A 13,342-nucleotide genomic window follows, 5' to 3' on the forward strand; every position below is an offset into this window, starting at 1 on the left:
CCACACAAAATCACCATCCTCATGAGATGTTCAAAGGGCCTACGAACAGCAAGTCACATCTTTCTCCAGTGAGATAAAACTCACTGAATGAAGTAATTTGATAAGACCCTGTTATATGATTTCGAAATTTAACCAATAAGATTTCGTTTCTCTTCAGGGGAATCCACAAATTACTTATGAGTGAAAATAACCGTCGAACAGTGAGCGCTAAAATCCAAAGCGGTTTGAGCGTATATAAATATACAATAGGATATTATAACGATAAATTAATGTTATGATATATTAAATACGTTATAATAAAGGTGGTTAAGGCAATTAAAAACCAAAAAGGTAAAATACATAAATAAGAGTGCAAAATAACACCTACAATTGCTAGAAATAAGAGCTAAAAGATATAACCCGAATAGCCAGAAAATTGCCGTATATATGTATATACATACGTATATACATATGTGTGTGTTTGTGTGTGTGTGTGCGCGCGCGCGCGTGCGTAGGTGTGTGTGCGTGCGTATGTGTGTGTGCTTGTAAGAGGTTATGGGCCAACAGGTCTTTGGGATCTGACGATACGCTATAAAGCTAAACCCTTTATGAACAGGAAGCGTAAGGTAATCCCATAAACCGGCTTTGCCTATTTTTAATATATATATATATATATATACATATATATATGTGAGTAAAAATAAATACAAAAAAAGGGGTTTTGTATGATCGTGTATAGAGGAATATATTATTTTATTTAAAAGAGTTCCAGCTCTGTCTGTTTTTTATGTTCTATTTATATTCTTGTAAAATTAATGTGGGATATAGAATATGGAATATATAGTATACAATATAAAAATGGATGGTACAATGAAATGAAGTATTGAATGTATTATTGAATATATGGAATATGTCTTATTGAATATATGAAATATTGAGTATTCAATATAAAGAATTAAATATATAAAGGCGAATACGTATTTTCAATACCTTGTGGTATTCATCATGGCCTAAATCTGACAGACTGTAGTTAATTCTTTATATTGAACACTCAATATTTCATATATTCAATAAGACATATTCCATATATTCAATAAGACATTCAATACTTCATTTCATTGTGCCATCCATTTTTATATTATATATTATATATTCCATATTCTATATCCCACATTAATTTTACAAGAATATAAATAAAACATAAAAAGCAGACAGAGTTGGAACTAACTCTTTTAAATAAAATAATATACATATATATACATACATATATATATATATATATATATATATATATATATATATATATATATATATATATATATATATATATATATATATAATACAAATGACATATGAGCATATGCATGTATACATACATATATGTTCATACCTACATCTACATGTATATATAGATGCATATCCGGGTACAGGACGTCAGAAAAGTGAACGGGGAATAAAAAAAACGGACTTTGTTTACAGACAACAGAACGAACACATAGGAAAACAGACAAGCTACTTATGGAATTATTCCTTCATCAGCTGCCTCTATTCTAAACTAGGCGTTTCGAAGATAATGCAGGACGCACTCTTAGAGTAGTTCTTCCTGAGTAATGGATTAACCCACTAAACAAGGTAGCAAACACAAACCAAGAGAGGAAAAATTAGACAGTGAAAACAACATTAAAAGGCCTTAGGGCCAAACACGATGAGATATTGAACGCAGTGATATGACGAAGCTGAACGAAGAAATAGGTGTTTCGTCTTCCCTTTATGCTGGCTGGGGTGAGAAAGGAAGAAGTGACCACAGGTCACATGTGAGCAAAGAGGAGTGGTAGAGGGAGGAAAAGGGAGGAAGTGGAACAAAGGTGAGCGACGAGAGACAGGGAGGAAGAGTAAGAGAGAGATATGTATAGCAGTAAAGGGGAGAAGTAAGAACAACAGAAGGAAGCAGAACGGGATGGGGAGATAGGTAAGAAGAAAGAAAGAAAGATAGATGGATTGATAGATAGATAGATAGATAGATAGATAGATAGATAGATAGATAGATAGATAGATAGACAGACAGAAAGATAGAGTCGCGTCAGAAATATAAAGTTGAAACTTACTTGCAAATTGACGTACGGCCATATCACGTTGAAAGCACCGGTTCTTGTCCGATCACCGAAGTTAGGCAACATCGAGCCTAGTAAGTACTTAGATGTGTGACCGCTTGGGAAACCTAGATGCTGTAAGCATTCCATTTCTATAGGCGTAGGAGAGGCTATATGGTAAGTAGGTTGCTTACGAACAACAGGGTTCCGGGTTCAGTCCCACTGCGTGGTACCTTGGGCGAGTGTCTTCTACTATAGCCTCGGGCCGACCAAAGCCTTGTGAGTGGATTTGGTAAACGGAAACTGAAAGAAGCCCCTCATATATATATATGTGTGTGTGTGTCTGCGTGTGTGTGTGTGTTTGTGTGTCTGTGTTTGTCTCCCCAACATCGCTTGATAACCGATGCTGGTGTGTTTACGTCCCCGTAACTTAGCGGTTCGGCAAAACAGACCGATAGAATAAGTACTAGGCTTACAAGGAATAAGTCCTGAGGTCGATTTGCTCTACTAAAGGCGGTGCTCCAGCATGGCCACAGTCAAATGACTGAAACAAGTAAAAGAGTATATATATATATATATATATAAATATATATATATATATATATATATATATATATATATATATATATATATATATATATATATATATATATATGCGAGTAAATATATATATATATATATATATATATATATGTGTTAAATCTCTGAACGATATATATATATATTAAATAGACTTCTATGTGTGTGTATTCGCTTTTCACGCGAAAGCGACTATGCGAGTTGGTTCCATATGTGAGATGCATGAACAATTTGATCTTGGATACATAATAGGGTCATCATTTTATTTCTTTATTAGAAATAAATAATATTGCTTTAGATATATCATTCACTTCTTTAAAAGAATTTTTCAAAGTCAACTTCTGGTATTGACGTCGCAATCGTAACTTAGCGGTTCGGCAAAAGACACCGATAGAATAAGTAACTAAGCTTACAAAGAATAAGTCCTGGGGGATTTGTTCGGCTAAACGCGGTGCTCCAGCATGGCCGCAGTCAAAATGACTGAAACAAGTAAAAGAATAAAAGAATATATACACACATACATACATACATACATACATACATACATACATACATACAGGCGTGGCTGTGTGGTAAGAGGCTTGCTTCCCAGCCACATGGTTCCGAGTTCAGTACCACTACGTGGAATTTTCTGCAAGTATCTTCTACTATAGACTCGGGCCGACCAAAGCCTTGTGAGTAAATTTGGTAGGCGGAAACTGAAAGAAACCCGTCGTATATATATGTATGTATGTTTGTGTTATAATAATGTAAATAACACACACACACACACACACACACACACATATATATATATATATATATATATATATATATATATATATATATATATATATATATATATATACACACACACACATATATATATATATATATATATGCATACATATATACATACGTGGGTACAGGACGTCACCAACTGTGTAAACATGTGTAAACAACATTAAATACGAAAACAAACGAGTTAAATACACAAACAACGAGAGAAAGAATGGAAGGACAAGTAACACGGAAAACGACCCTTCATCAGTTGTCGGCTGTCTATCTACTCCTCATTTCGGGCATTCAACGACAATATGAGTCTTCGAAGACAGTTGCTTCAATAGAATTTGGGATTTATGGACAGTCAAAGTTTGGAACAAAAACAGGACAGCGGAGACATACAAGAAAACTGAAGGAAAGCGAACATGGAGGCTTGTTAGACCAGAACAAGAGGAAGACAGTGAACACTGGGAGAAATATTTTCTTTGAAAAGAGAAAAGAGAGAAGATAGAGACAGAGAAGACGTTCAGTCCTTAGAACTTCGTGCCGTAAACGAAAGATTGTCACGTGAAGAAAAGATAGATGGACGATGATCACGTGTGAGTAACGAGAGGGAGAGAGAGAAAAAGAGAAAGAGGAGAGAGAGACAGATAGGAAACGGTGAAGGAGGAAAGGGAATAGAGAAGGATGGGGGAGAAAACAGTATAGAGTAGACTCTCACCTGTATTATAAGCGTTCGTTGAATTTCCGGTGGCTTCATAAATAATGGCCTCGATCATACAGGCTCCATTTAGCGGGCATAAGTCTTTATCCCTTCAGGAGCAGCTGGCTTCGTGTTGTTGTGTTGCATTGTGTGTGACAACACTTTTAAAATTTGGAGTGGAACCAAAATTAATTTTTAGGTTATGCCTATTAAAAGAGTTTTCTATATTTGTGATGTATTGGAAAATGTCTATCTATAAGTGGCAAGAAATATTTACCTATATTAAAGGTCACTTCGGAGGAATAAGGGTGTGTGAACCAGATAATTTTCCTGTGTCTATGTTTTCTTTACTTTATATCTAGTCTAATAGTAGGTGTGTGAGCTATTTCCTCTTTAAATCCACTAGCTTTCGGAGCATTGTTATATAGTGGGGCAGCATTATTAAATATGCTTATATTGGGAGAGAGGCTAGAAATTCTACTAATATTCTTAACTAAATTCTTAAACACTGTAGGGGTGTGGCAGGAACCTACATTAATATAACTAAGTCTATCGTAGGGCTTTCTATAGGATTTGTCTATATTCTTTTGTAAATCTAGAGATACATCAAGGAAATTGGCAACCGTCAGGTTGGTATCTATTGTTATGCTAAGATCGGATGTTTTTATAATTGATCTTGCGCTGGTCTATTGGTATTCTTAGCTAAAAATAGTGACATATACACCAAGAAAAGCTTTTCCTAACGTGTCAAGCAAGAATAGCCCAATGAGATCGCATATGCCTGCTCCATCATATGACCCCATGCTCACATCGAAAGAACCCTCTGTGTCTGCTGTCTTGACTCACTCTGTGTTCCTGCTGAAGAATAAGGTATTTCTAGTACGGAGGATTATATCCTTATCTTGTTCACTAATCTCTGTAAAATCGCTTGCGAAAGTGAGGGCTTTATCTAGCAGTTTTCTAGAAAGAGATGCATAGAAATCTACAATATCAAATTGTGTAAATTTTGCTTTATTCTTATTTCTAATTGCTTTAAACCTGTTAAAATAAGTAACCGGATGCCAAGTATTAGTGCAATACGACCGTTTCAAGCGGCTCCATTTAATTGAAAAATGCAAGCATTACACCAGTTTAAATATAATGCTATCTTCAGTTGCAGAAATATGAATTTTCAATAGACAAGATATAGTAATATAATTTTTCCCAAATATTTTATTAGAGCTAGAGGATGAAAGAATTTCATGTTGCCACTATTGCAATAAGAATAACCTAAAGTACATTATGAAACTTAGGACGTTAAGGGCTCAGAGGAGAAAAAGTTTATAATCAAGGTATAGCAAAAACCGTCTATTATTATGTTGTATAAAAATAAAAGTAAAAAATAATAAAAGGAGATATCAGAACCACATATATATTCCTTCATGTCTCTCGGGAGTTGGTTGCTGAATCTGCGGAATTTAATTTTTCTAAAAAGCCCGAAAAAGTATTTTTCAAAGGCTTCCAATTCCGAAATAGGTGGTGGGATTTTGGAAGATTTAAGTCCGTATTTGTTTCCGTTAGATTTCTGCTTTGTATCAAAGAAGAAGTCTTTCCATCTCATTCTTCGAATAAACTCCTCCGTTTTTTCGATAAGACTCTTGTGGTATTGCTTCTGTGCCGAGATGGGTATATTTTGTAGAGAAAAATCCAATGGGTAAAGTTCCATTTCTTTCAGCTGTTTCTTCTTCTTACTTGTGGAGAGTCGTTCAAACTTTCTAAAGAAGAAGTGGGTTACACCAGAGTAAGAACATAAATGCGAAACTAGGTGAAAAAATTGGTACTCGAATACCAGAGGTTGAGTAATATGTTTTATTAAAAAGCAGCAAAAATATCACAAAATCTGTTACTCAGAGTTTCACGTACCCGTTCGTCGGACAGTTTTGTTTAGAATGGAACAAAATTAAGGTTATATGCATAAATATACAATTAGTTTGGTAGATACACATTTGAAAATGGTTTTGTTTCATTGGTCCTTTTAACTAACAGTCTTTTCAATAACCGGTTGCATGCAGTAACAAATTGCGGTTTAAAATCATATTATAAAAATCGAAGGAAACCTTAAATCAAAAATAGCTTATGAAGAAGGAAACGGCCTGAATACCCATATGTATATCTATATATACATATACATACGTGTGTGTGTGTGTGTGTGTGTGTGTGTGTGTGTGTGTGTGTGTGTGTGTGTTTGTCTCCCATCACCGCTTGGCAACCGATGTAGGTGTGTTTACGTCCCTTTACGTCAGCAGTTCGGTGATAGAGTCCGATAGAATAAGCATTAGGTTATAAATAATAAGTTCTGGGGTCGATTTGTTCGACTAAAACTATTCAAGCTTGTGCTCCAGAATGGCGGCACTCATGACTAAATCAAGTAAAAGAATAAAAGAATTGGTGCGCTTGGTTTTGCAGCGGACGGACGGATGGACGGACAGATAGACAGACTGATAGATGAATAGATAGAGACAGAGAGAGAGAGAGAGAGAGAGAGAGAGAGAGAGAGAGATAGAGAGAGAGAGAGAGGGTGAGAGAGAGTCCGTTGTTAAAGCAAGTAGAGGCTTTAATTGCTCAATATTTTAGATGAAAATACAAAATACAATTTCTATTAAAATGTCTTTTTTTTCAATCGATTACACAAAACGCAAACACAACATATATCTTAAAAGAAATATTTTGTACCTTCCTTATCAATATGAATATTAATTATTTGGTCATTATTTTTGCCAATAGATATGTTGGCGTGCTTTGGCTCAATATTTTGTGTTACTATACTGTTTATTCGAATTTGTCCCATTGCACTGGACATGTTTCATGTGACTTCATTCCTCTAGAGTTTAGAAAGGGATCTGTAGAATACAATGAAGGTAGGATGGTCGCCAAGGTATCAGCGACCTTGTTGAAGACTGTCTATTCTCTACAAAGATTGTTCTTGTAGACAGTTTCATTGATTGCAGCTATACATCATGTGCATTTGATCTATAGTCCTCGATAACTTTGTGTAGATTATCTTTCCTGATTTCAGGACACCGGCGTTCCTAGTGAAAGTCGAAGTCAGAAATAGCCTTCAACAACGCTCTGCTATCTGTTCATATTTTATTTCTTAATCATTTGTCAACTCAAAAAGTAATGTCTTTTCGGTATGAAATGATTACTTTATAACGGCTTTTACTTCTTCATATCTACACTTTCAGATATAAATATCTGTGAGATTAGTTATCTATCGATTGTGATACCATCGAGGAGCGACTGTCATTTGAAGCCGTAGTGTTTATATATATCACATTTCAAACTTGAGAAAAGTTTTGCACATTTTTACTGTTCCACTTACAGATTGTATTTGTAATGTGCAAGTCAGATGGTTGATTTCTTTTTCTGAAAATTCAAGCTTACCCATACTGTCAGACATTTAATCACAAAACTAAGTGTACCAATTATTACACTGGGCAACAAAGAAAGATTTATTGTCTGCTACCCAGATACGGTGATATACTAAACCAAATCGAGCACGCTGATTCCAAATCTGAACTCAGAATTGCTGTAGCACATCAGGATTTCGAGTTATGCGCATAATTATATATTAATACTATATTAGAATCAGAAATAGTTAAGTTCACGATAAATAATTATTATAATAGTATATTAATACTCTATATATATTTTGTAAGTGAAAGAGTATTGTGTTTGTCAACCAGCTTCACTTTCGCTAATCATGACATTGAAATTATTGTAATTTCGTATTTTCTTACGAAGATTCTAGTCCATGTTGTGTAGGGATGTTTATGAATGAAAAGTACAAAAATCTAAGGAGAGATTATTATTGGGACAGAGGAATTAATTCTTCATCTTTTAGGGAGGGGATAAATAAATATACAAAAACTCAAAGGCTAAAGTAGTGAGATGAAATGTTTATAGTGATGGGTATGTGAACATGAATTTAAATATATACTGAGTTATGCGTTCATATTTAGATGTGTTCTGTATTTTTCGATAGATATATTGTTTCTTTGCAGTGGCAGATGGGGAAAATGCTGAAGTTCGGTTGGATATTACCTTCACGTCTCTCTATATGTTCACTCAAAAACTCTATCTGTACTGTAGGAAATAGATCTATTCCTTATGTAGTATGGTTCTCCGTCTAAGTGCGACACTTGTTTGTCCTATATAGTTATGTCCAGATTCTCGGAAGCACAACTGAAGTTGGTTTTAATTGTGAACCTCTCTCCTTGTTTGAATAAGAATTCCGAGCCTTCCTGTAAATTGGGGCATATTCCACAGTGTGAGTGTCCACATTTTTTAATCATTGCTTTCATGGCTGTTGTGTAAAGCTTCGCATTTGTCAGAAGTCTTTTCAGCGATTTGTGTTGCTTTTTGCATTTGATGAAAATATGTGTGCTTTCAGAATGTTGTTCATTTTTGGATCCCTACAGAGCATAGCTAGATTTTGTACAATGATGTTGTATGCCTCATTGTCTCTAGGGTTGTGAGTTGATATATGCGGTAGTGTTTTGAGATGTGGTGTGGTGTTATGCTTTGTTGTCCTTAGTGTTTTAATGCCTAATTTCTTGGCACGCTTACTTCCATCGTCTATAAGTGAGGGTAGATATTGTCTCTCAGTTAGTGTTGTTCTGAGTTCTTGAAGACGGAGGTTCCGGCTATTTCCATCAAAAACTATTGTGTCATGGTGATACCTGCTCAGAGGCCTACACAAAGTTTCAGAAACTGTATGGAGAGGAGTTTATGAGCCACACACAAGTGTACGAGTAGTTCAGATGTTTCCAAGATGTTCTCCCAGAACGTTCGTCAATATCGACATTTTTTTTAGCCATCATGGAAACGTCTGAACCACTCGTACACTTGTGTGCGGCTCTTACACTTTCGGCAACTTTGTGTAGGCCTCTGAGCAGGTATCACCATAACAACTTTTTCGGTCATAGTCAATGCGACGATCAAACGCAACACACCTTCCTTCCAAACACTGCTATAAACAGTGGAAGTGAGCTATAACGTTAAAAGTTAGTGCGCACGCACAGCAGAGTTCAAGGTCAATCTGTGCCCGGCAGTTTCAGACTGCGTGCTTTAGCTTCGTTACTATGACAACAATCCGGATACTTATTGATCGGGTCATATATGATGTTGGTAATCCACAAAAATGGCACAATATCGGTAAGCATCACTCCTGAATGGGATTGAGGGCGAGTTGTTTCGCCTATCTATGACTTTCAGATGTTTTCACATCTAGCATTATGAGGGAGTTGTCCCTAAAGCGGTCTATTGAAACGACGCGACACAGCGAACAAGCAAAACACATACACAGAGCATGTGCGATCTGTAATGTGCATATATATATATATATATATATATATATTGGTTAACCAACGATTTTTTCCGGCAACTAATACTTAGAAGTATCCTTAATACGGATAAATTACGAAGAGAAGTCAAAATTCCCGTGCACAAGAGTCAAGTTCCTCGCGCAACTACGGGTGACTTTTGAGAACCGTGTGTTTTATATGTATTATTTACACTGTACTTATTAGTGATGACACCAACCTTTTGAGAGATATCCTTATTTAGTCAAACGTAGGCACCAATCCATATCATAGAGCTCTCAAACGAGCAGATACGCACAGATGTAAACCGTTACTGATAGGTAAAAAATACAAGTATCGGTTGAAATGTTCATAAGCTAACCAAGATATTCTCATGAAATGTAACCAACTGACGTTTATTTTTCAACATAGATCCCCGTGTGGTTCACACAGTTCTTCCATTGTTGTGGTAGTGTTTGGGTCCCATTGGTGAAGAGCAATTCATCATGTTCGTCAAAAGAGTCACCAACAACAGATACGATGCCAAGATAACTGCGATACTGGTTCTCAGCCAAGTGAGTTTTTCATGTTGGGGAACAAATGATAGTCAGATAGGGCCAAATCAGGAGGATAAGAATGGTGATCAATAAGTGCAAAGTCACAGTCACTCACAGCAGCCATAAAGATCAAGGACTTGTGTGCTGAAGTATTGTCCTGATGAAACAAGACCCATATCGTCAGTTTTCCTTGGCATTTGGTCTTGAAATGTGTTAAATTTTACCCGGTAATATATTGGATAAATACAAATGGTTAAGTTACAACCAATATTACACACTGTATTTACAAATTATTAAGAAATGCAATATGAACATATATATATATATATATATATATATATATATATATATATATATAGGAAAATTCACGAAAAAACAACAGACGTATATGTATGTACATATATATACATATACATACATACTAGCAAACGCACCCGTCCATTGGACTGTTTAAGTTGTTTTGATGGTATTCTATTCACCAATAATTGAACTACAGATAAGGTTTATGAGTAGCACGGCAATCTATGTTTCCGATTAACTTAGGAATGGAAAACCAAATTGAAGGCTGGTTATTGTGGACGTCGTTGCACTTTAATGATCAGAGAACATATAAGTCTGTAAGCGATGCAAAGCAGAGCTACTGAAGTGTTTTGGGAGTCGATTACGGATAATGACTACAAAATATAGTTGTTTTACAGGAAAACGAAATTTCCTGTCAGAAACAGCTACATAAATGGTGTAAGGAAATTGAAGGAAGACGTTGAAAATTTCCCTCTTCAGGTAACGAAAAATGAAGACATGAGGAGTTTGACTTCAGTTCATGAATACTGCTTTTAATCATTACAAATTCGCAGTGAAAAGATGTTGCGTTGTAAGGCAGACAAATAATAAAAAAAAAAAAATGTGAAAACAACTAAAAAAAATATCCTATAATACAAATATACGACCATATAGATTTAAAAGTATAGAAAAGAGTCAAAATAGATGAATAGACAAAAGTCTTTCACTTTTATAATATTCTCTAACCAAAACACTTAATCACAAAATACACGCCAATACACATATAAAAAAATAGAAAGTTATAATACACAATTACAACATATTAATAAATAATAAAGAAATAATGTGAAAACCACTAAAAAAGTATTTTCTAACAATAATATACGACCATATAGGTTTAAAATGCATGGAAGACCCTACATTAAAAAAAAAAATACGTACATACAACGAATTAGAGAAAAACCCTCGTAAACCACTGTTTTTCCCGGTTTTTACGCGGGAGCTCTTGGCGAAATGTTATAGTACATGACTATCCTTGGGACATAAGTAATGTGTGTGTAACGTTTGGTGAAAATCGGTTGAGAATTGTGGAAATGTATGCGTTAGTAAATATACATGCACATACTGTGATTTATATACACTATATATGTGTATATGTGGGTGTGAACACAGTAATACCTCACTTTAAGAGGACCCACTTTATGAGAATCTGGGTTTACGAGTTTTATTTTTCAGCTCACTTTTGTATGGTACACTGAAATTTTCAAGCACAAGATTCAAATTGTGAACGAAGTGCAAAAATTTCTACTGCCATATCAAATGTCTCTGCGTGTTGCCGAGAAATTTATACATGATGAAATATTCTCTCAGTTCCAGAGAATTTGTAACATTCATCATTAGCGATGGGAAGGCAGATAGGTATTTGATATCTATATTTCTTAGCTGATTGACAGTTTCTCTTTTATTCACTGCGAAATATGAGCACTTATCTTGCTGAAGCTCCATTTTCACAATCTGTTAGTGTAGTGAATGTTACACGATGCAGTTAAAGGGGCTCCATAACAAAAAGGGTGTGGGTGACATTAATCTTACTCTCTTCTGCAGGTCCTACCATGTAGCCTTTGCATTTTTAATAGGGTTTAAAAGGGGCTTCCTGCTGGGGTGAAAAGCATCACAAATAATATGTTAGCATAAAATATTACTCTTGATAATTCTGTTACTGACGTTAGTAGTAGCTTGAGTTCTTATCGAGAGCTTTATGCACAATTTCGTTGTCAATCTCTTAAGGGTATTGAATTTTGGCAAAGCGTAGTGACTCTAGTATTCGTAAGTGACTCTTGTCCCTTGATTTACTCTGTAACTTCTACCGATTATTAATCTTGTGTGTGTGTGTAAGAATGTGTATATATATATAGTTAATTTAAACATGAACAAGCAAAAAAAAAACTTGAAAAAACACGAAAAAAACAACGCGAGGACGTGGAATAAGGACAGTGTTATTGGACGCTCAGGAAAGGAAAGAAAAGAAAGAGGATTTAACGTTTCGATCGGAGATCTTCGTCAGAAATATAGGAAAATTCCAAAGAAGGGAAGACAGAGAAAGAAAATCGCCGACGATGCACGCGCAGTCACACACACACACACACACACACACACACACACACACACACACACACACACACACACACACACACACGCACACACACACACACATATATTTATATATATATATACAAGGAGTAAATAATATTCAAATGAATATTTATATAGATATTTTTGTTATTATCAGCGGCAAATTTAAATAATTGATAATAATAACAAGTAGGCGCCTCGTGTGCCCTCTCTTGTAACTATAGTTAATTATAATTATAAATTTTATTCTCCAGCTATTTGACGCTATTATTACTTCCTCCAACCTATATTTTTGTTGCAATTTCAACATCAACAACTAGGTATTTTTTATTTGTATGTATGTGTATGTGTATGTATGTATGCATGTATGTATGTATGTATGTATGTATGCATGTATGTATATATGTATGTATATGTGCAAATTTGTATGTTTTGCTTTATGTATGTATTCTCATGCATATAGTTGCATATCTAGACATACCCATATATATCTAAATGATAAACTTCTGGAAAGTTTTACAGATTTTTACAGTACCAGTTATGGATTGGATCTGTAGTCTTCGAATTAGCTGTCTCCTTCCTGGTTTGGAGAAGCCTACTTTCTCAAGATTAGTATTCAGGTAGTGTGTTACAAGTCCCCAGTAATTACAGGTATAAACCTGAACTTGTAATCTGGATAGAGTAACTGCAGATTTCTCAATAGTTCAGCGTAGGTATTCTCTTTTTCACTGATCTTCAGCTTTATGTTAACATCCGCTGGGCAGCTAATTTCCACAACTGTGCAGTTTCTCTTCTGTATCCCAAATCATTATATCAGGTCTGTTGTGCTTACATTTTATTGAGGTCGTCACTGGGGCATTCCACCAGTACTCCTTTTTATTATGAGTGGCTATGGCTTCTTCCGTACTGTGGGTTCTT

General features: G+C 35.2%; 1 protein-coding gene and 1 pseudogene across 1 annotated transcript in view; both read left to right on the forward strand.

The window, feature by feature from the left end:
* Nucleotides 1-13,342, forward strand: part of LOC106867946 (uncharacterized) — a 90,094-nt gene that overhangs the window by 27,424 nt on the left and 49,328 nt on the right. The gene's annotated exons all lie outside the window — the stretch shown is intronic.
* On the forward strand, nt 2,095-2,213 carry LOC128250196 (5S ribosomal RNA; annotated as a pseudogene).

This window comes from Octopus bimaculoides, chromosome 19 (genome assembly GCF_046866305.1).
Source record: "Octopus bimaculoides isolate indiv1 chromosome 19, ASM4686630v1, whole genome shotgun sequence".
NCBI lineage: Eukaryota > Metazoa > Mollusca > Cephalopoda > Octopoda > Octopodidae > Octopus > Octopus bimaculoides.